We start from the raw sequence: 22,514 nt of genomic DNA on the forward strand, positions 1-22,514 counted from the left end.
TTCTGTATAAAGGTAGACTGTTTATAATCTGCCAGTATTTAGTGGCTGCACACTGTATACCCCCATGAGATCTAGGCTTGAATTTAAGAATTTGGCTGTGGGATTTGGTCAGATGGGAAAAGAGGTTCTCATTTTTTTACCCTTTGTAATCTCCAGGAACTGGTGAGTTGTTTTCCTTGACCTCCACACGAGAAGACTCAATATTTCTTTAGCTGTGTAAATTAAAAGCTAACCAAGTAAAGAAATAAGGTTCAACAGATTTGGCAGAATTGATGAGCGTGCTGTCAATATAACTTGCGAGAATCTGATGCCGCTCCAGATTTGTGCTAAGTGTCTGCAATTTGCGGAGTCTGAGCTCAGGGTTGCTGAGCTGGAGTCCGAGCTGTAGACATTGTGGGGCGTCAGGGAGGGCAACATCTTGTTCTGGGGGCTGAGCAATGATCTGGGATCAGAGTGTGTGTATGATTGGGAGAGACAGGCAGCTGTGGGGGATGCAGCAGGTAGCGATGGAGGAACCTCAGAACCTGTCTTTGTCCAACAGTACATTCTCCTCGTGTCTGCGTGGGTTTCCTCCGGGCGCTCCGGTTTCCTCCCGCAGTCCAAAGATGTGCGGGTTAGGCTGATTGGCCGTGCTAAGAAATTGCCCCTTATTGTCCAGGGATGCGTAGGTTAGAGGGGTAAGTGGGTATAATGTGTAGGGATCTGGGGGTAGGGCCTGGGGTGGGATTGTGTTCGGTGCTGACTCGATGGGGCGAAGGGCCTCTTTCTGCACTGTAGGGTTCCATGTACTCCGTATTTACTGCCAGTGTGAATGAGGAGAAGGGATTACTCTGTGAATGAACAGACTGACCTTGGCACCATGCTGCAGGTGACCTTTGAAATGCGGGAGGGGGTGAGAAGGGTTCTGGCTGCAATGGGATTCAGTGTAGTCAGGTGGATAGAAGTTGCTCTTTGTGGCCACAGCAGGCAGCTCGGAAGGTTGGGTTGCCTGCCTGGTGTCAGGGTGAAGGATAAAGAACAAAGAAGAAAGAAAAGTACAACACAGGGACAGGCCCTTCGGCCCTCCAAACCTGTGCTGATCCATGCCTGCCTAAACTAAAACTGTGTGCACCCATGGAGCCCCTATCCTTCCATTCCCGTCCTATTCATGTATTGGTCCAGTTGCCCCTTTAAATGCCGCGATTGTACCTGCTCCCACCACCTCCCCGGGCAGCGCACTCCAGACATTCACCACCCTCTGTGTCAAAAACTTGCCTCACCCATCTCCTCGAAACATTTCCCCACGCACCTTAAACCTATGTCCTCTAGTGCTTGACTTTCCCACCCTAGGAAAGAGCATCTGACTGTCCACTCTGTCCACTCATAATCTTGTAAACCATTTATCAGGCCTCCCCTCTGTCGCTCCAGCGAGAACAAACCGAGTTTCTCCAACCTCTCCTCATAGTTAATGCCCTCCAGACCAGGCAACATCCTGGTAAACCTCTTCTGTACCCTCTCCAAAGCACGTCTTTGGGGCTGGAGAGGAACTTGGATTGGAAGGGGGATGATCCATGTAGGAATTCAGGGAAGGCGATGGCCTAGTGACATTATTAACCTAAAATCTCATCGAACGTTCTGTGGCTCTGGGTTCGAATCCTACGATGGTGGAATTCGAATTCAATAAGAAAATAATCTGGATTTAAGAATCTCCTGATGACCGTGAAACCATTGCTGATTGTTCGGAAAACCCATCTGATTCATTAATGACCTTTAGGAAAGGAACTGACCTTTGTTGGGGGGGGCGGAGCAGCACAGTGGTCAGCACTGCTACTTCACAGCGCCAGGGACCCAGGTTCGATTCCCAGCTCGGGTCACTGTCTGTGTGGAGTCTGCGTGTTCTTCCTGTGTCTGCATGGGTTTCCTCTGAGTGCTCCGGTTTCCTCCCGCACTCCAAAGATGCGCAGATGAATTGGCCATGCTAAATTCTCCCTCAGTGTAGAGTGTGGCAACTGGGGGATTTTCACAGTAACTTCATTGCAGTGCTAATGTAAGCCTCCTAGTGACTGATGGATAAACGTTAAACTTAAACCTGCCGCCCTTACCAGGTCTGGCCAACGTTCACAGTAACTTCATTGCGGCGTTAATGCAAGCCGAGTTGTGACACCCATAAATGAACTTCATGTGACTCCAGAGCCACAGCAATGTGGTAGGCTTCCAACTGCCCTAGGGATGTGTAATAAATGCTGGTCACCCAGTGATGCCCACGACCCACGAGTGGAGAACGAAAAGGAACCAGCAGCAGCGTACACAGATGGTCTGCTGAGAGTGTCTGGGGAGTTCAAATTCAAATGCAGAACATCAAAAATAACCATCTCTGCATTGCTAACCTGAATCACGTGTCAATTGGAAAAGCATCAAGCAGGTTAGAGAGTTGAATAACGGCGCGAGCAGGGGGAAATGATTCAGAAAGAGTGGTACAGGAGGAAAGAGCATTCGAGTCACGGGGCTCTGGCACCAGTAAGAACTCTCACAACACCAGGTTCAAGTCCAACAGGTTTGTTTGGTAATAAGCAAATAGTCAGACCCCACTTGGAGTACCGTGCGCAGTTCTGGTCACCTCACTACAGGAAGGATGTGGAAGCTATTGAGAGGGCGCAGAGGAGATTTACAAGGATGTTGCCCTGATTAGGAACCAGGCCTTATGAAGATAGGTTGAGGGAGCTGGGACTCTTCTCCCTGGAGAGACGAAGATTGAGAGGTGACCTGATAGATGTTTATAAGATGTTGAGAGGTATCGATCGGGTGGATTCTCGGAGGCTATTTCCCAGGGCTGAAATGGTCGCTACGAGAGGACACAGGTTTAAGATGCTGGGGAGCAGGTACAGAGGAGATGTCAGGGGTAAGTTTTTCATTCAGAGGGTGGTGAGTGAGTGGAATCGGCTGCCGTCGGTGGTGGTGGAGATGAACTCGCTGGGGTCTTTTAAGAGACTTCTGGATGAGTATATGGGATTTAATGGGATTGAGGGTTATAGATAGGCCTGGTAGGTATGGATATGATTGGCGCAACTTGTGGGCCGAAGGGCCTGTTTGTGCTGTAGTGTTCTATGTTCTAAACGCCACTAGCTTTTGGAACGCTGTTTCTTCGTCAGGTGAGTGGAGAGTCCTGCTCACAAACAGGGCATATAAAGGCACACACAGTTTACAGGATACTGATTGGAATGTGAGTCTTTACAGCTAACCTGCTATTTGAGTCTTAAAGGCGCAGACAATGTAAATGGAACGCTTCACAAATTAGCGTGTCATCCTAGCACAGGGGCCATGCTAACCTTCAGTGCATCATTCCAATTTTAGTACATGTGCTGCCAAAGCGAGCACAAATGGAGATAGCATTAAGCATAGGTTAAAGAGGTGTGTGTATTGTCTCCAGGCAGGACAGTAAGTGAGACGTTGCAAGTTCAGGCAAGTCACGGGGGTTACTCTCCACTCACCTGATGAAGGAGCAGCGCTCCGAAAGCTAGTGGTGTTGACTACCAAATAAACCTGTTGGACTTTAACCTGGTGTTGTGAGACTTCTTACAGTGTTTACCCCAGTCCAACGCCGGCGTCTCCACATCGCTCTGGCACCAGTCAGGTCATAGAGGTTTACAGCATAGAAACAGGCCCTTCGGCCCAACTTGTCCATGCCGCCCAGTACTGATGTAAAAGGGGAGCTATTCCGTTAGGATGGACTTCACTTCAACCAGAAAAATGCTGGAAAATCTCAACAGGTCTGACAGCAACTGTGGAGAGAGAATAGAGCCAACATTTGAGAGTCCGTATCACCCTTCGACTTGAAACTTTGGCTCTGTTCCCTCTCCACAGATCCTGTGAGACTAGCTGAAATTTTCCAGCATTTGTTTCAAGATTCCAGCATCCGCAGTATTTTGCCTTCACGTAACACCAGGTTGGAATCACACTCCTGGCCAGCCATATAACTAGGGCTGTGGACAGGGCTTTGAACTAATCAGGCAGCATGGTGACACAGTGGTTAGCATTGCTGCCTCACAGTGCCAGGGAACCGGGTTCAATTCCCGGTCCTTGGGTCACTGTCTGTGTGGGGGTTTGCACATTCTCCCCGTGTCTGCGTGGGTTTCCTCTGGATGCTCTGGTTTCCTCCCACAGTCTGAAAGATGTGCTGGTTAGGTGGACTGACCTGAACAGGCGCCATAGTGTGGCAACTAGGGGAATTTCACATTAACTTCATTGCAGTGTTAATATAAGCCTTACTTGTAAGAATAAATAAACTTTACTTTTCAATGGAGGTTGGGAGGGGGTCGTTGGTGGGCAGAGGGGGGAGGGGGAGGGGGCAGGGGAAAGGGGGAAAGGGGATGGGGAAGGGGAGGGGGTGGGGGAAGGGGAACGGGAGGGGGTAGGGGGAAGGGGAAGGGGAGGGGGGAAGGGGAGGGGGAGTGGGGAGGGGGAAGGGGAAGGGGAAAGGGGAAGGGGGAGGGAGAGGGGGAAATGGTGAAGAGAGAATTTGAAACCCAAAGAGAAAGCTCAAGGCAATGGAAGGGTAGCATGATGTGCGTAAAAAAAGGTCTCAGGGCTGAAGGGATCAAAGGGATATGGGAGGAAGAGGGATCTGGATATTGAATTTGATGATCAGCCAATGATCAAGGTGAATGGCGGAGCAGGTTGAAAGGGCCGAATGGCCTCCTCCTGCCTGTAGTTTCTATGTTTCTCCGATGCATCCACTCTCCTGTTGGGTTATGTCACAAGTCTCTGGATTCAATGTCATTTGCCACTTCTCTGCCCTTCCTCCTAAAGTCGAGAACTTTCTTCATCATTATCAATGGCCCAGCCAGTTTCATATCATCTCCAAACACTGAACCAGGTTCCCTACGTTTGTGCAGTCAGGGACAGATGGGCTAGTATTAACTGTACACCAATAAATTGAGTCAATGTAGGGAATAGCAATAAAGGATGGAATGGAAAGTTTTTCATCTGAATGCACAAAGCTTCAGGAATTATATCGAGGAGCTAACGCTACATATAAGAACATAAGAACATAAGAAATAGGAGCAGGAGTAGGCCATCTAGCCCTTCAAGCCTGCCCCGCCATTCAATAAGATCATGGCTGATCTGTTGTGGCTCAGTTCCACATTCCCGCCCTCTCCCCATAACCCTTAATCCCCTCTCTTATCAAAAACCCATCAACCCGCGTCTTAAAAATATTTAGCGAGGCAGCCTCCACCACTTCAACGGGCAGAGAATTCCAGAGATTCACCACCCTTTGAGTGAAGAAGTTCCTCCTCAACTCCGTTCTAAACCGCCCCCCTTTTATCTTGAGGCTGTGCCCCCTAGTCCTACTGTCTTTTTTGAGCGGGAAGAGTCTCTCCACCTCTATCCTATCCATCCCATTCATCATCTTATACGTCTCAATGAGATCTCCCCTCATTCTTCTAAACTCTAACGAGTACAAGCCCAGTTTATTCAGCCTCTCCTCATAGCTCAACCCCCTCAACTCCGGTATCAGCCTAGTAAACCTCCTCTGCACTCCCTCCAAGGCCAAAATATCTTTGCGCAGGTGCGGCACCCAAAACTGCACACAGTACTCCAGCTGCGGCCTCACCAATGCCCTATACAGCTGCAGCAAGACCTCCCTACTTTTATATTCAATCCCCCTCGCTATGAAGGCCAGCATCCCATTCGCCTTCCTGACCACCTGCTGCACCTGCAAGCTGGGTTTTTGCGACTCATGCACAAGGACCCCGAGGTCCCTCTGCACCGTCGCCTGCTGCAGTTTTTCGCCCCGTAAGTAATAGTCCTTCCTACCATTCTTCCTACCAAAGTGGACCACCTCACACTTGCCAACATTAAATTCCATTTGCCATTTCCTGGCCCATTCGCCCAGCCTATCTAGATCCTTCTGCAGACTCTCCACACCCTCCGCACAATTTGCCGTTCCCCCAATCTTGGTGTCATCAGCAAATTTCGACACCCTACACTCGGTTCCCTCCTCCAGATCATCTATATAAATGGTAAAAAGCTGAGGCCCCAGCACCGACCCCTGGGGCATTCCACTAGTCACCATTCGCCAATCCGAATAGCACCCGTTGACCCCCACTCTCTGCCTCCTATTTGACAACCATGAACAGAAGGCAATGGTTTTGATCTAATCAGTGTGACAGAGACATGGGTCAGAACCTTACCGCCTCGCCCACCCCGGAATCTCCGTTGGATTTTACAAGCCTTGCCCGAGCGAGGTCATAAAATTCCAGCCATGGTTCCCAGATCATCAGGGTGGGAAATAAATATTCCAGAGTGTACAGCAGAATGGCAAAGGTGCTGGGGTAGACTTGTCCTTAAAGATTGACATAAAGACATTCGTGAGAAAGGACCTGGACCTCAGAAGATCACGAGGTGGAATCAGTAGCGGTGGAAATTAGAAAAAGGATGTTTGGGCCGAGGACACTACCCTGAGGAACCCCTGCGGTGATGTCCTGGGAGGGAATGATTGACCCCTCACAAACACATCAATCCTCCTTTGTTCCAAGTATGACTCCATCCAATGGAAAGTTTTCCCCCCGGTTCCCATTGATTCCAGTTTTGCTTGGGCTCCTTGATGCCAAACTGGGTCAAATGCCTTGATGTCAAAGGCTGTCACTCTCCCCTCTGGCGGCACTCACATTCACACTGATCCACCTCTGGAATCCGGCTCTTTTGTCCATGTTTGAATCAAGGCTGAAGTTACAAAAAAAGGTCGCAAAGGGACAAGAATTTATTTCAGATTATTTTGTATTCCAATGGCAAGGACCCATTTCAATTGAAGCAGAATGGTTACAGCAAAGAAAAAGGCCATTCAGCCCATCAAGTTTCCAGCAATGATGATGCTTTATTTGACTCACATGGGCACCCCATGAACATCCGAGCTTTCTCTCACATCCTTCCAATCATACACACACATCCGCACACACACACACACATCCGCACACACACACACACACACACACCCGCACACACACACACACTCACACACACACATCCACACACACACACACATCTGCACACACACACACACACACACACCCGCACACACACACACACTCACACACACACATCCACACACACACACACATCTGCACACACACACCCGCACACACACACACACACGCACACACACACATCCACACACACACACACACACAAATCTACAGTCACACAAAGACACATACACACACCCCAGTCACACACACAGTCACACAAAGACACATACACACACACCAGTCACACACACACACTCATGCACACACTCACACACACACACGCACACCCACAGTCACAAAGACACACATACAACTAGTCACACACGCATACACACACACACACCTACAGTCACAAATACAAACACCCATGGTCACATACACACATCCACAGTCACACACGCACACACACACAAACCTACATTCACACACACTCAAATACACACACACACACACACATTCATACCCACAGTACAACAAAGGCACACACACAGTCACACAAAGACACACACCCACACACCCCCACGGTCACACACACACCCCCACGGTCACACACACACACACCCGCAGTCACACATGCACACACACACCCACAGTCACACATGCACACACACACCCACAGTCACACACGCACACACACATTCACACACACACACACACCCACAATCACATGAAGACACACACACACATAGTCTCTCACACACACAATCACAATCACATACATTCAAACACACACACACACATACCCACAGTCACACACACGCACACACAGTCTCTCACACACACAATCACAATCACATACATTCAAACACACACACACACATACCCACAGTCACACACACGCACACACAGTCTCTCACACACACAATCACAATCACATACATTCAAACACACACACACACATACCCACAGTCACACACACGCACACACAGTCTCTCACACACACAATCACAATCACATACATTCAAACACACACACACACATACCCACAGTCACACACACGCACACACAGTCTCTCACACACACAATCACAATCACATACATTCAAACACACACATACACATACCCACAGTCACACACACACAGTCTCACACACGAACTCACACACACACACGCACTCACACACATATACCCACAGTTACACCACACACACATACCCAAAGTCACAATAAGACACACACACATATACACACACACAGTTACACACAAGTCCCCATGAACATCCTAGCTCTCTCACACAGTGTGAATGGAGTGGGAGGGCGGATGGAGCTTTCTCTCCGCTCTTTGCCCACTCTCTCTCTCTCTCTCTCTCACTTTCAGCGGTCCGGCTCCATTCATTGCGATCGCCCCTCCTCCAATCCTCTGTTTGCTAAACAGTGCAGAGTGAGCACGTTCACTCTCAGAGATAACTCTGCTGTGCCAATGCCCTGTCTAAAACATCCCGCTGAATCAGTTCTTGCTGAGAGGCTGGTTTGGGAGGGGCTGAGGAATCGGGGGTGGGGGGAGCCAGAGGGAGAGGGAGGATGAGCAGGAAGTACACAGCATCCCACTGGGGAATCTCCCCATTGGCTTTGGGTTTATTGGGACAGGAGCAGACGGCAGGGAGACTGCGGGATGTGTGCTGAGTTCCTGGCAGCACAGAGCGGGTATCTTCACCTGCAGGAACTGGGAGCGCTGGAAAAGTTTACTGACAAGTTTTATGTTTAAGTCCCGGCCAAGGGAAAAACAGAGCCAGGTATGTGTGTGTATGAGTGAGTGTAACTGTGTGTGACTGAGTGTGTGTATGTGAGTGTGTGTTTGTGTGAATGAGTGTGTGTGAATGAGTGAGTGTGTGTGAATGAGTGAGTGTGTGTGAATGAGTAAATGTTTGTTTACAAGTGCGTGTGTGTGTATGGAGTGTGTAAATGAGTGCGTGTGTGAGTATATGAGAGTGATGTGTGCGAGTGTGTGTGTGAATGAGTGAGTGTGTGTGTGAATGTGAGTGAGTGTGTGTGAATGAGTGAGTGTGTGTGAATGAGTGAGTGTGTGTGTGAATGTGAGTGTGTGTGTGTAAATGAGTGTGTGTATGAATGAGTGAGTGTGTGTGAATGAGTGAGTGTGTGCATGTGCGAATGTGCATGTGAATGAGTGAGTATGTGTGTGTGTGAATGAGTGAATGTGTGTGTGAATGAGTGAGTGTGTGAATGAGTGAGTGTGTGTGCGTGTGAATGAGTGTGTGTGTGTGGAGCGGAGGGGACAGTGTGATTGTATATGTGTATTTGTGTGGCTGTATCTGTGATTTGTGTGTGTATCGTGTCATATGTATGTGTGTATGTAAATTAATCCATATCCCCTTTTCATAGAATGGTAATCGTAATTAACAGAAGGAGGTCGTTCAGACCATTGAGCCTGCACCGACAACAGCCCCAGCCAGCCCTTATTCCCATAACCTCACGTGTTTACCCTGCTAATCCCCCTAACCTAAACATCTTGGGACACTAAGGGGCAATTTGGCGTGGCCAATCCACTTAACCTGCACATCTTCAGAGTGTGGGAGGAAACCAGAGCACCCAGAGAAAACCCACGGAGACACAGGGAGAATGTACAAACTCCAGTCACCCGAGGCCGGAATTGAACCCGGATCCCTGGCGCTGCGAGGCAGCAGTGCTAACCACTGTGCTGCCCTGACCTATCCCTGTTCTTCTGTTCTGCCCCACCTCTTCCGCCCCCTTTCCCACTATATCATTCTGTGTATTTTTATCTTGCTTCAGTTCTGTTGAAGGATCATTGAGATCCAGAACATTAAGTCCGTTTCTCTCTGCCTTTTGGCTAAAGTCAAGCATCAGATCAAGATGGCATGTGATGCCTTATCTTGTCAGCTTGGATCCTGGGGCGGCACAGTGGCACAGTGGTTAGCACTGCTGCCTCACAGCGCTAGGGACCCAGGTTCGATTCCCAGCTTGGGTCACTGTCTGAATCACGATTACTGTGCATGTATGTGAATGCACGGATCATAATGAATAAAATTGAGGAGTTACAGGCGTAGATTACATGCGAGAATGTGATGTTATGGCAATAACAGAGAATTGGCTCAAGGAAGGACTGTACTGGGTATTAAATATTCCTGGGTACAAGGTATTCAGAAAAGATTAGCAAGCGAGGGCAGAGGGGGGTAGTAAAACTACGGGAAGTACAATGGTTAATGGGAAGCAAAGCAGCAGGTTAACGTGGGGAGAAGGTTTAAACGACATGGAAAATTAAGTTAAAAGAATGGAGAACTCTGGAAATGTTATTAATGGAAGTGTTAGAATTCAAAACGAAGGCGCAGGAGGGCACTTCATCTGAATATTCATCGCATTTGAAACAAGGTAAATGAGTTGACAGCATCGCGAATGAGTATGATTTAGTGGCCATTACAGAGACATAGTAGCAGAGTGCTCGTGACTGGGAGTTAAATATCCAGGGATATCAGACTGTTCGGAAGGACAGACAGGAAGGTAAGGGAGGTGGTGATATTGAAGGATAACATCAAGCCGGTAGTAAGAGATGATATAAGTTCTATGGAGAAAAAGAGAAAATCCATTTGGGTGGAAATTCGAAATAGGAGAAAAAAGTCAGCGATAGACACAGTCTATAGGCAGCCAAATAATAACATCACAGCGGGGTGAGCAATAAACAAGGAAATAACTAATGCATGTAAAAATTTGACGGCTTTTATAAGGGGGGACTTTAATCTATGGGGTTAGTCAAACCCCGTCAGTCAAGGCAGCCTTGAGGAGAAGTTCAAAGAATGTATCCATGATAGTTTCCTCGAACAATATCTAATGACACCTACAAGGGATTAGCTATCCTGGATCTGGCCCTGTGTAATGATGTGGAAGTGCTGGCGTTGGACTGGGGTAAACACAGTAAGAAGTCTCACAACAACAGGTTAAAGTCCAACAGGTTTATTTGGGAGCAAAAGCCACTAGCTTTCGGAGCGCTGCTCCTTCATCAGGTGAGTGGGAGTTCTGTTCACAAACAGGGCATATAAGGACACAAACTCAATTTACAAAATATGGAGACAATACACATCTCTTTAATCTGTGCTTAACTCTCTCTCCACTCACATTGTCTGTACCTTTAAGACTTGATTACCTGTAAAGACTCACATTCCAACCATTATTTTGTAAATTGAGTTTGTGTCTTTATATGCCCTGTTTGTGAATAGAACTCCCACTCACCTGATGAAGGAGCAGCACTCTGAAAGCTAGTAGCTTTTGCTACCAAATCAATATGTTAAACTTTAACCTGGTGTTGTGAGACTACTTACTGTGTAATGAGACAGCAATTATTAATGATCTCACAGTTAGGGATCCTCTCAAAAGGATCAATCACATTACAGTTGAATTTAAAACACAGATAGAGCATGAGAATCATAGAATCCCACCATGGAGAAGGAGGCCATTCAGCCCATTGAGTCTGCACTGACCACAATCCCACCCAGACCCTATCCCCATAACCACATACATTTACCCCAGCTAGTTCCTCTGACACTAAGGGGCAATTTAGCATGGCTAATCCACCTAATCCGCACATCTTTGGACTGTGGGAGGAAACCGGAGCACCCGGAGGAAACCCATGCAGACACGGGAAGAACGTGCAAACTCCACACAGGCAGTGACCTGAGCCGGGAATCAAAGGAGGGTTCCTGGCACTGTGAGGCATGAGTGCTAACCGCTGTGTTGCTGGGCCATCCATGAGAAGGTAAAATTCAATACCAGCGTTTTGTGCTTAAACAAAGGAGACTATAATGGGATGAGGATAAAGTAGACTGGGAGCAAAAACTTTATGGAGGGACAATTGAGGAACAGCGGAGAACTTTCAAAGCGATTTTTCACAACACTCAGCAAAAGCATATACCAGTGATAAGGAAGGACTGTAGAAAAAGAGATAATCAGCCATGGATATCGAAGGAAATAAAAGAGGGTGTCAAATTGAAAGAAAATGCATTCAAAGTGGCAAAGATTAGTGGGAAACTCGAGGATTGGGAAATCTTTAAAGATCAACAGAAATCCACAAAAAAAGCTATAAAGAAAAGTAAGATGGATTATGAGAGTAAACTAGCTCAGAATATAAAAACAGATAGCAAAAGTTTCTACAAAACTATAAAATGAAAAAGAATGGCTAAACGAAACATTGGTCCTTTAGAGGATGAGAAGGGGGATGTAATAACTGGAAATGAGAAAATGGTTGAGGCATTGAACAGGTATTTTGTGTCGGTCTTCACAGTGGAAGACACAAATAACATGCCAAAAATTGATGACAGGTAGGCTATGGCAGGTGGGGATCGAGAAACTATCATTATCACGGAAGAAGCAGTGTTGGGTAAGCTAATGGGGCTAAAGGTAGACAAGTCTCCTGGATGTCCTTGTGCATGAATCACAAAAAGTTGGTTTGCAGATAATTAAGAAGGCAAATGGAATTTTGTCCTTCATTGCTAGAGGAATGGAGTTTAAAAACAGCGAGATTATATTGCAGCAGTATAAGGTGCTGGTGAGGCCACACCTGGAGTACTGTGTACAGTTTTGTTCTCCTTACTTAAGAAAGGATATACTGGCACTGGAGGGGGTGCAGAGGAGATTCACTAGGTCGAATCCCGGAGTTGAGAGGCTTGGCTTATGAGGAGAGACTGAATAAACTGGGACTATGCTAATTGGAATTTAGAAAAATGAGGGGGGAAATTTATAGAAGCATACAAGATTATGAAGGGAATAGATAAGATAGAAGCAGGGAAGTTGTTTCCACTGGTGAGTGAAACTAGAACTAGGGGGCATAGCCTCAAAATAAGGGGGAACAGATTTAGGACTGAGTTGAGGAGGAAATTCTTCACACAAAGGGTTGTGAATCTGTGGAATTCCCTGCCCAGTGAAGCAGTTGAGGCTACCTCATTGAATGTTTTTAAGGAAAAGATAGATAGATTTTTGAACAGTAAAGGAATTAAGAGTTATGGTGAGCGGGCGGGTAAGTGGAGCTGAGTCCACAAAAAGATCAGCCGCAATCTTATTGTTTGGTGGAGCAGGCTCGAGGGGCTAAATGGCCTATTCCTGCTCCTAGTTCTTATGTTTTTATAGAAAAGGGGGAAGGATGGAGATATTGGTTAAAGAGAGCATTGTAGTGCTGGAGAGAGAAAAGTTTTGTTTATTTATTAGTTCACAAGTCAGCTTACATTAACACTGCAATGAAGTTACTATGAAAATCCCCTAGTCGCCATACTTCGGCCCCTATTCGAATACACTGAGGGAGAATTTAGCATGGCCAATGCACCTAACCAGCACATTTCTCAAACTGTGGGAGGAAATCAGATTACCCGCAGGAAACCCACGTAGAGAACATGCAGACTCCGCACAGACAGTGACCCAAGCCTGGAATCGAACCCAGGTCCCTGGAGCTGTGAGGCAAGAATGTTAATCACTGTGCCACAATGCCACTCATCAAGAGAGGCTGACCCAGACAGTCCAAGGACAGAATCAATTTGGCTAGAACTAAGGAACAAAAAAGATACAATTACATTACTAAGTGAAGTCTATAAGCTGTCAAATAATGGGAAAGATATAGAGGAAGACACGTGCAAGGAAATTACAGAGAGAAGCAAACATTACTGAGTAGTTATAATGGGGACTTTAATTCTCCAATGGTGGTGTAAAGGATGGAGAGGGGAAAAGTTCCTAGATTGTGTTCAGGAAAATGTTCTACAGCAATATGTGTCCAATCCTACAAAAAAGGATGCGCTGTTAGATTTAGTTCCTGGAAATAAGGGGGACCACTTAGATCAAGTGTCAGTGTGGGGAACATTTAGGAGACAGTGATCATTGTATTGTAAAGTTTAGGATGATGGTAGAAAAGGACAATGGGCAACCCAGAGTAAGAGTAATTAACATAATTAATAATTATGGGTGGACTGTAGCACAGTGGTTGGTGCTGCTCCATCACAGCACCAGGGACCCGGGTTCAATTCCCAGCTTGGGTCACTGTCTGTGTGGAGTTTGCACGTTCTCCCAGTGTCTGTGTGGGTTTCCTCCAGGTGCTCCAGTTTCATCCCACAGTCCAAAGGTGTGCGGGTTGGGTGGATTGGCCGTGCTAAATTGCCCCTTAGTTTCAGGGGAACTAACTAGGGTAAATGCATGGGGCTATGGGGATAGGGCCTGGGTGGGATTGTGGTCAGGGCAGACTCGATGGGCTGAATGGCTTCCTCCTCACTGTTGGATTCTATGGATTCTATCTATTAACTGGGGGAGAATTGACCTCAATGGGACAAGAATGTAGCTGGACTGGAAAGTTAGCAGGGAAAACTGCAGCTGAATAATGGGCTACCTTCAAAATAAAAATGCACTGTCTAGAAGAGTGGTGAAGGCAAGTTCAATCAAGGCATTCAGGAGGGTATTAGATGATTATTGCAATAGAAACAATGTGCAGAGGTGCAGCGAAAAGGCAGGGGAATGGCACTAAGCCAGATGTTCTTTCAGAGAACCATTGCAGACATGATGGGCCAAATGGCCTCCTGCTGTGCCATAGTGATTTGATGGTTCTCTGAAATGATTCAGACACAGGCAAGACATATTCCCTTAAAAGGAAATTACGTTTAACTAACTTGCTGGAGCTTTTTGAAGAGGAAACAGAAAGAGTTGGTGACGACAATACTGTTGATGTTTTTGGTGTCTATGGACTTTCAGAGGCATTCGATACAATGCCACACAACGGAATTGTGAGAAAAGTTATAATTCATGGAATAAAAGGGAAAGTAGCAACATGGATACAGAATTAGCTGCATAATAGGAAGCAGAGAAAAATAGTCAATGGATATCTTGCAGGCTGGAGGAAGGTTCCTAGTGGAGTTCCCCTGGAGTCAGTATTGCTTTTCCTGATATTTATTCATGATCTAGATTTTGGTGAGCAGGGGACAATTTCAAAGATTGTGGATGACACAAAACTTGAAATTATTGTAAACTGTGAGGCGAACAAGTTGTTGGATTGGGCAGATAGGTGGCAGATGAAGTTCAATGTGGAGAAGTGTGAGATGGTGCATTTTGGTAAAAGTGACATGGTAAGACAATATAAAAGAAAGGGTAAAATTCTTCAAGGGTTCCAGGAGCAGAGAGACCTGGGTGTGTATGTGTCTTGATCACTGAAGATGGAAGGACATGTGGAGAGAGCAGTTAACAATGCATATATTATCCTGGGCTTTATTAATAGGGGCATAGAGTACAAGAGCAATTAGTTTATGCTGAATTTATGTGGAACACTAGCTAGATCTCAGCTGGAGTATTGTGTACAGTTCTGGGTGACACACTATAGGAAGGATGTGAACACATTGAAGGGAGTGCAGGAAAAGTTTACAAGAATGGTTCCAGGGATGAGAAACTTCAGTTCTGCGGGTAGATTGGAGAGGTTGGGACTGTTATTCTTGGAGAGAAAAAGACGCAGAGGGGATTTGAGAGAGATGTTCAAAATCACGAGGGGGCTGGACTGAGTAGAGAGGGAGAAATTGTTCCTGCTTGTAAAAGGATCAAGAATGCGAGGGCACAGATTTAAAATGATTTGCAAAAAAAAAGCAAATGTGATGTGAGAAAAAGCTTTTTCACACAGCGAGCAGTTGGGGTCTGGAATCCACTGGCTGGAAGTGTGGTGGAGGCAGGTTCAATTGAGGCATTCAAGAGGGCATTAGACTGATTCCCAGAATATCAGGCTGATATATGAAGAGAGACTGGATTGCTGGGCTTGTACTCACTGGAATTTAGCAGAGTGAGAGACATATAAAACCCCGATGGGACTGGACAGGATGTGAGACAAATGTTCCCGATGTTGGGGAAGTGCAGAACTGGCAGTGGGGGTGGGGGTGGGGGTCACAGTCTAAAAATAAGGGGTAAGCCATTCAGGACTGACTGAGGAAGAACTTCTTCACTCAGAGAGTTGGGAACCTGTGCAATTCTGTATCACAGAACATTGTCGGGGCCAGTTTGTTAGGAATGTTTAAGAGGGATCTGGACATGGCCCTTGTGACTGAAGAGATCAAGGGATATGGAGAGAAAGCGGGAGTGGGATACTGAAAGTGCATGATCATATTGAATGGTGGAGCAGGCTCAAAGGGCCGAATGGCCTATTCCTGCACCTATTTTCCATGATTATTGAATAGAAACAATGTGCAGGGGTATTGGAAATTGTTACAGCCTTCTGTGCTGTAATAATTTTGATTCTGTATTCTCTATATGTTACTGTGTATCTGTGCCTGTATAATTCCCTGTTACTGTGTATCTGTGCCTGTATAATTCCCTGTTACTGTGTATTTGTGCCAGTATAATTGCCCGTTACTGTGTATCTGTGCCTGTGTAATTCCCTGTTACTGTGTATCTGTGCCTGTGTAATTCCCTGTTACTGTGTATCTGTGTCTATATAATTGCCTGTTACTGTGTATCTGTGCCTGTATAATTGCCTGTTACTGTGTATCTATGTCTGTATAATTCCCTGTTACTGTGTATCTGTGCCTGTGTAATTCCCTGTTACTGTGTAATTCCCTATGTGATAGAGGATTCTGTACAAGATATGAACTTTTTTTTTAAAAAGTGGCGCAGCTTTAATATAGAAGGTATTCGATTTTATTCCTGATTCCTGTAAGATCTCTAACTGCCCTTCTTATATTGATAGGGGTTACAAAGGGCGCTTCCTGATACATTTCCCACATTGATCTGTCCGGGTTGTAAGTGACTATTATCAGGCATGGTTGAGAGCCTGAAGCTGGCAGGGACAGTGGGACTCCCTCGGCCCACTCCACTCACTGTATGTTCCCCATGTACCTGTCTCTCTCTCTCTCAGACCGTTCCCTCATCAACCAATAAACCACACAACTCACAGCCACGTAATACCCCCCAACCCTGCCTCCAATCTAACCTAATGGATCTCGGTTAACGGCTCCTTATGGGAATAAAAGCAGATTAAATTGTCTAAACTTGTTCCACATGTCAAAAAAAAATTGATTGGAAGGCAGTTTGAGACACACCCCGGGGTCGCTATATAAATGTAGATCTTAGTGCGTTCTTAGGGTGTAAGTAACCCCTTGAGAATTTAAGATTGGATTAAATCCTGATTGGTGTGAATCCATGGGTTTAGAGTTTTCCTGGATCCTTATCTGATTGCGAACGGGAGTCACACCGGGATTACATCTCCCCAGAACCCAGTTCAAACTATCCCAAAAAAATGTCTCTGTTCTCAGGGAATTAGAGCAACTTTGGTTCCAACATCGACTGGCAAAAGTGCGAAGTTAAAATCTAACTCTAGGGCACCTGCTCCTTACCGTCAGATCTAAGAGCAGAGATTTATTTATTTATGATACCCGGGAGAAAGATCTAAATAAGAGACGGGGGGAGGAAGAGACAGAAGATGAAAGTGACTTGTTTTCGAAATATCTGGGGCATTTTCGCCCAGTCAGAATTCGACACTCTCTTTTAATTCGATTCTGATTAGGCGAGAAAAATAAACATCCTGTACGGAAAAAAACAAATATTATCCGTTCCTTCAAATACAAATAACCTCAATGGTCCTTACAGAAAAAAATACAGGCAAACGAAAATTAATGTCAAATCGTTAATCAATTATATTAAACTGGGTGAATATTTAAAATTAACACTGGGAGAGCAGCAAAGTCACCGCGAAATGATTGGAAAAGGTACCTGTCTTTGGAAGATCTGTTCGCTGTTCTCTGCCCCACAGACTCGGCCGACTTGCGGTATTTTTAAATAGTTCGATTTTGTTTGTTCGATGCTTAAGGTTGAACATATAGAGCCGACTTCCCCCCACAGATAGATATATATATATATACAAAACTTCAACCGTTAGTTCCCACCCACTGGGTGACGTTCTCTCTATCTCTCCTTGTCTTGTCAAGCTATGAATATTCAAGCCCGGTTAACAAAAAATGTGTTGGCTTGTCTCTCTCTCTCTCGCTTTTTTTTTTGCAAAATAACAAGACATTTGCAGAATAGCTTTTGGATTAACTCACCGAGGTTGCTTCATCCCGGCTCACACACCAAGAGAATTCAGAACAGGGCTTTAAATTGCTCCATGTTCCAGCAAGTTTTTTTACATATATGTATAACATATATATATATATGTATGTATCTGTAGATAGATAGAAAGTTTTTTTCCCCCACTGATTAAGAGGGGAGGCTTCAATGTAATTAAAGATAAACGAATGCGTGTGTGTGTGTATCTGTACTATTCAAGCTCCCCGGAAAATACGGAGGCTATAACTTTTAATGTTTTTGAAGCTTTCTACATAATGTCTGATTTAATCAGGATAAATCCTTTTCACCAAACCCAGCTCCCAGCCACTCACACACCCTTCGCTTTTTTTTTAAACAAGTCTCTTTTATTTTAATCTCTGGTCACCTTGAGGGGAGATGGTTTATTTTGTATTTGTTTATCGAGCCGCAGTCATTAATCTCCTCCCCCTCCCCTGCCCTCCTTTGTCACCCCGTCTAGAATAAACAACGCTTCCTCCTTAATGCCACCTCCACTGGTAGCCGCTTCCCCCGGCCGCCCCCCACCCTTCCATTCCGCAGACCCTCCCGTTCAGAGTCATACCCAGAACCAAGAGTTAGACTTCAACCAGTTTCAACAACTGGGGACTGTATGTGTCTGAGCATATGTGTGTGTGTTTTAAATAAAGGCTTTGATGTGCCTATGGCTGGACCTACAGCTATTCTTCATTGGGAAAGTCGATCTGTAAACATAACTTCTGTCAGCAGCGAAATTTTTGTTACTGTTTATTGTATCTGCCAGTTATTTGTATACAAAAGAATGTACGGAAACTTAGGAATCTACTCATGCCCCTGCCATGAATATATAAAAAAAACAAGCGAAATCTATAAATATATACATATTTAAAATTATATATAAATAAAGTGTTGTGAATACACAACAGGTGGATGAGAGCATCCAGAGAGCGAGAGGCAATTTTATATCCAGACGCTTCATCATAACATTGTGTTTGTCTACATAACTTTGTAGTGTGTAAGCGGGAGGTTTGAGAGTTTGAATCGGATTGTTACAATTCTTTCTGTAAAGGGTTGAGATTAAAGTCTGTATTTCCCCATCAGTGTGTGTAAATATGTATTTGTACATAACCCATGTTTCAGAGCAACTGTATCATTCTGAGATGTGTGTATGTGTATATGGCTGTCTGTATTAGTGGGCGCCTGTGTATGTATCTGTCCGGATGTGTGTTCCAACCTCATCGTTTCATGATATCTGCATGTGAAACAAACTTTCCAAACGGTTCCCCTCCCAAACCACCGCTCCGACTCTGCAACATCTCAGACAACGCAAATATCATTTAGACTAAAAAAAAAGAAATCGCCCTAGCATCTTATAAAATACTGAATAAAATCCGTTCTTTACATTTAATTCGAGTTTGGGATTTGAGTATCCCAGCGGCTGGGTGAAACAAAATCAATGTAAAGTATTCACAGATACACAAGAGCAATGCGCCGGGAGTTCGGGGCTGAACACGGGACTCGAGCTACTGGGGCAATTGCCATTGCCTCCGGGTCAGGCGCTGGCTGCAATATCAGAACTGGGACGCAAACCAACATCCCCTGCTGCAGCAGCCGGTCCCCATGCACGGTGGTCACCGGGAGAATTGCACCCACTCTGGTTCCGCCTCAACTGGAGATCTGCGTCCAAATTCTGGGCTCCCCCCACCACCACCACCACAGGAAGGCATGAGAGAGGGTGTCGAAAAAAAAAGATTGACAAGAGTAACTTCAGGGATGAGGAACCTCAGTTGGCAAACGGATTGGAGAGTCAAATCGTGACGGAGGGAGTACAGAAGGAGGTCACACGCGGCCCTTCCTGCTTGTGCCAGCTCCCTGCAGCTGGCTCCCACTTCACTTTTGATGCTTGGGGGTGAGTGTTAATGCTCTCTTTAAAAGTCTCCTCTGAATGTGCCTCCATCACACTCTTGCACAGTACATTCCAGATCCTTACCATGGGCTGCAGCACATTATTTTTTTTCCTTTATGTCACAGAAAATAGGAGAAAGAGTAAGTTTAAGCTTATTTATGTGTCACGAGTAGGCTTACATTAACACCGCAATGAAAATCCCCACGTGGCCACACTCCGGTGCCTGTTTGGGTACGCGGAGGGAGAATTTAGCACCTGACCGGTACGTCTTTCGGACTGTGGGAGAAAACCGGAGCACCCAGAGGAAACCCATGCAGACACGGGGAGAATGTGCAGACTCTGCACAGACATGACAGTGAATAGGCCATTCAGCCCTTTGAATCTGCTTCCCCAAGGGGAATTATTTGCCACGTGTATCTAAGAATAATGCACTTGAGTCACTCCGCTTAATTTTAGGATCATGGCTAGCCTCCCACAACATCCTGGGATACATTTTATCTACCTTGATGCGCTTTAAGACTTCCAGCACCTCCTTCTCTGTAATATGTACACTCCTCAACACATCACTATTTATTTCCCCAAGTTCCCTAACATCCATGTTTTCCTCAACAATAAATACTGATGAGAAATATTCATTTAGAATCTCACCCATCTCTTGTGGATCCACACGTAGATGACCTTGTTGATCCTTAAGAGGCCTTCCTCTATTCTTTGTTACTCTTTTGCCCTTTATGTATGTGTAGAAGCTCTTTGGATTCTCCTTTGCCTTATCTGCCAAAGCAATCTCATGTCCCCTTTTTGCCCTCCTGATTTCTCTCTTGACTCTACTCTGACACTCTCTCCTCTTCAAGGGATCCACTTGGTCCCAGCTGCCAATGCATGTCATATGCCTCCTTCTTCTTTTTGACCAGGGCCTCAATATCCTGAGTTATCCAAGGTTCCCTACTTCTACCAGCCTTGCGCTTCACGCTAAAAAAAAGGTGCTTACCCTGAACCCTGGTTAATGTGCTTTTGAAACCTTCCCACTTGTTGGTGACAAGCGTTGGTGTGTGTATGTTAATGTGTGTATGTTGATTTGTGCATGTTGGTGTGTGCGCGTTTGTGTATGTAGGTGTTGTGTGCATGTTGGTGTGTGCGTGTTTGTGTGGACATTTTGGTGTATGTTTGTGTGTGTGCATTTGTGTGTACGTTTTGGTGTGTGTATGTTTGTGTATATGTTGGTGTGTATGTTGGTGTGTGCATGCTTGTGTCTACGTGTTGATGTGTGCGGGTTTGTGTGTGCATGTTGATGTGTGTATGTTAGTTATGTTAGTATATGCATGTTGGTGTGTGCGTATTGGTGTATGCGTGTTGGTGTGTGCATGATCGTGTGTGTATGTAGGTGTGTGCGAGTTAATGTATGTATGTTGGTGTGTGCTCACTCACCCCCACTCACTCTCACTATCCCTCATCACTCACAAGTAGCATATCATAGAATCCCGGCATTGCAGAAAAGGGCCATTTGGCCCATCGAGCCTGCACTGACAACAATCCTAGCCAGGCCCTATCCCCGTAAACCCATGTATATACTCTGTGAATTCCACTGACGCGAAAGGTCAATTTATCATGGCCAATCAACCTGACTCTCACATCTTTGGACTGCGGGAGGAAACCGGAGCACACAGAGGAAACCCATGCAGACATGAGGAGAACATGCAGACTCCACACAGATAGTCACCCAAGCTGGGAAACGAACCCGGATCCCTGGCACTGTGAGGCAGCAGTGCTAACCACTGTGCCACCGTGCTGCCATCACCTACTGAAGTGGTAGCTTTTTCAGTGATATTCCTCTACCCTCCTGTTGTTTCCTCAGAATTATTTTAGCCATATTAAATTTACTGGCAGCTCTCCTGAATTAAGTTTATTTATTCTTTCTAGGGCACAGACTCAAAATAAGACGGGGGTGCAGTTTAGAATGCAGTTGAGGAGGATCTTCTCCTCTCAAAGGGTGGTGAATCTCTGGAATTCTCTGCCCGTTGAAGTGGTGGAGGCTACCTCGCTGAATATATTTAAGTCACGGGTAGATAGGTTTCTGATAGACAGGGGAATTAAGGGTTATGGGGAGAAAGCGGGAAAGTGGAACTGATCCACTTCAGATCAGCCATGATCTTATTGAATGGCGGGGCAGGCTCGAAGGGCTGGATGGCCTACTCCTGCTCCTATTTCTTATGTTCTTATGTTCATGGGATGTGGGCATCGCTGACTGGGCCAACATTTATTGCCCATCCTTAAGCTGCCCCTTGAGAAGGTGGTGCTGAGCTGCCTTTTTGAATTGCTGTGGTAGGTACACCCAGAATGCTGTTAGGGAGGGAGTTCCAGGATTTTGATGCAGCAACAGTGATTGTATATGGTTTTATGGGAATTTGCAGGTGGTGACGTTCCCATGAGCCTGCTGCCCTTGTCCTTCTAAGTGGAAGTGGTCTCAGGTTTCAAAGGTGCTGCCTAAGGAGTCTTCATGAGCATCTTGTAGGTGGCACTAACTGCTGCCACTGTGCCTTGGCAGTGGAGGGATTTATCCTTCAAATTCATTTGTGGGATGTGGGTGTCGCTGACTGGCTG

General features: G+C 45.9%; 1 protein-coding gene and 1 non-coding gene across 2 annotated transcripts in view; both read right to left on the reverse strand.

Annotated features, from left to right (window-relative positions):
- The window catches only part of cyp26b1 (cytochrome P450, family 26, subfamily b, polypeptide 1), a 51,352-nt gene extending 33,550 nt beyond the window's left edge, over positions 1–17,802 (reverse strand). Inside the window, exon 1 of the mRNA XM_080192101.1 lies at positions 17,684–17,802. The gene's annotated coding sequence lies outside the window, so the exon portion shown is untranslated. The remainder of the gene's footprint in view (positions 1–17,683) is intronic.
- On the reverse strand, positions 3,248–3,354 carry LOC145351158 (U6 spliceosomal RNA). The gene has a single exon (XR_013888334.1). It is a non-coding gene; the product is annotated as a U6 spliceosomal RNA (small nuclear RNA).
- Positions 17,803–22,514: the final 4,712 nt, after the last annotated feature.

The sequence above is a fragment of the Carcharhinus amblyrhynchos genome, chromosome 1 (genome assembly GCF_965287045.1).
Source record: "Carcharhinus amblyrhynchos chromosome 1, sCarAmb.v2.hapA, whole genome shotgun sequence".
NCBI classification, from domain to species: domain Eukaryota; kingdom Metazoa; phylum Chordata; class Chondrichthyes; order Carcharhiniformes; family Carcharhinidae; genus Carcharhinus; species Carcharhinus amblyrhynchos.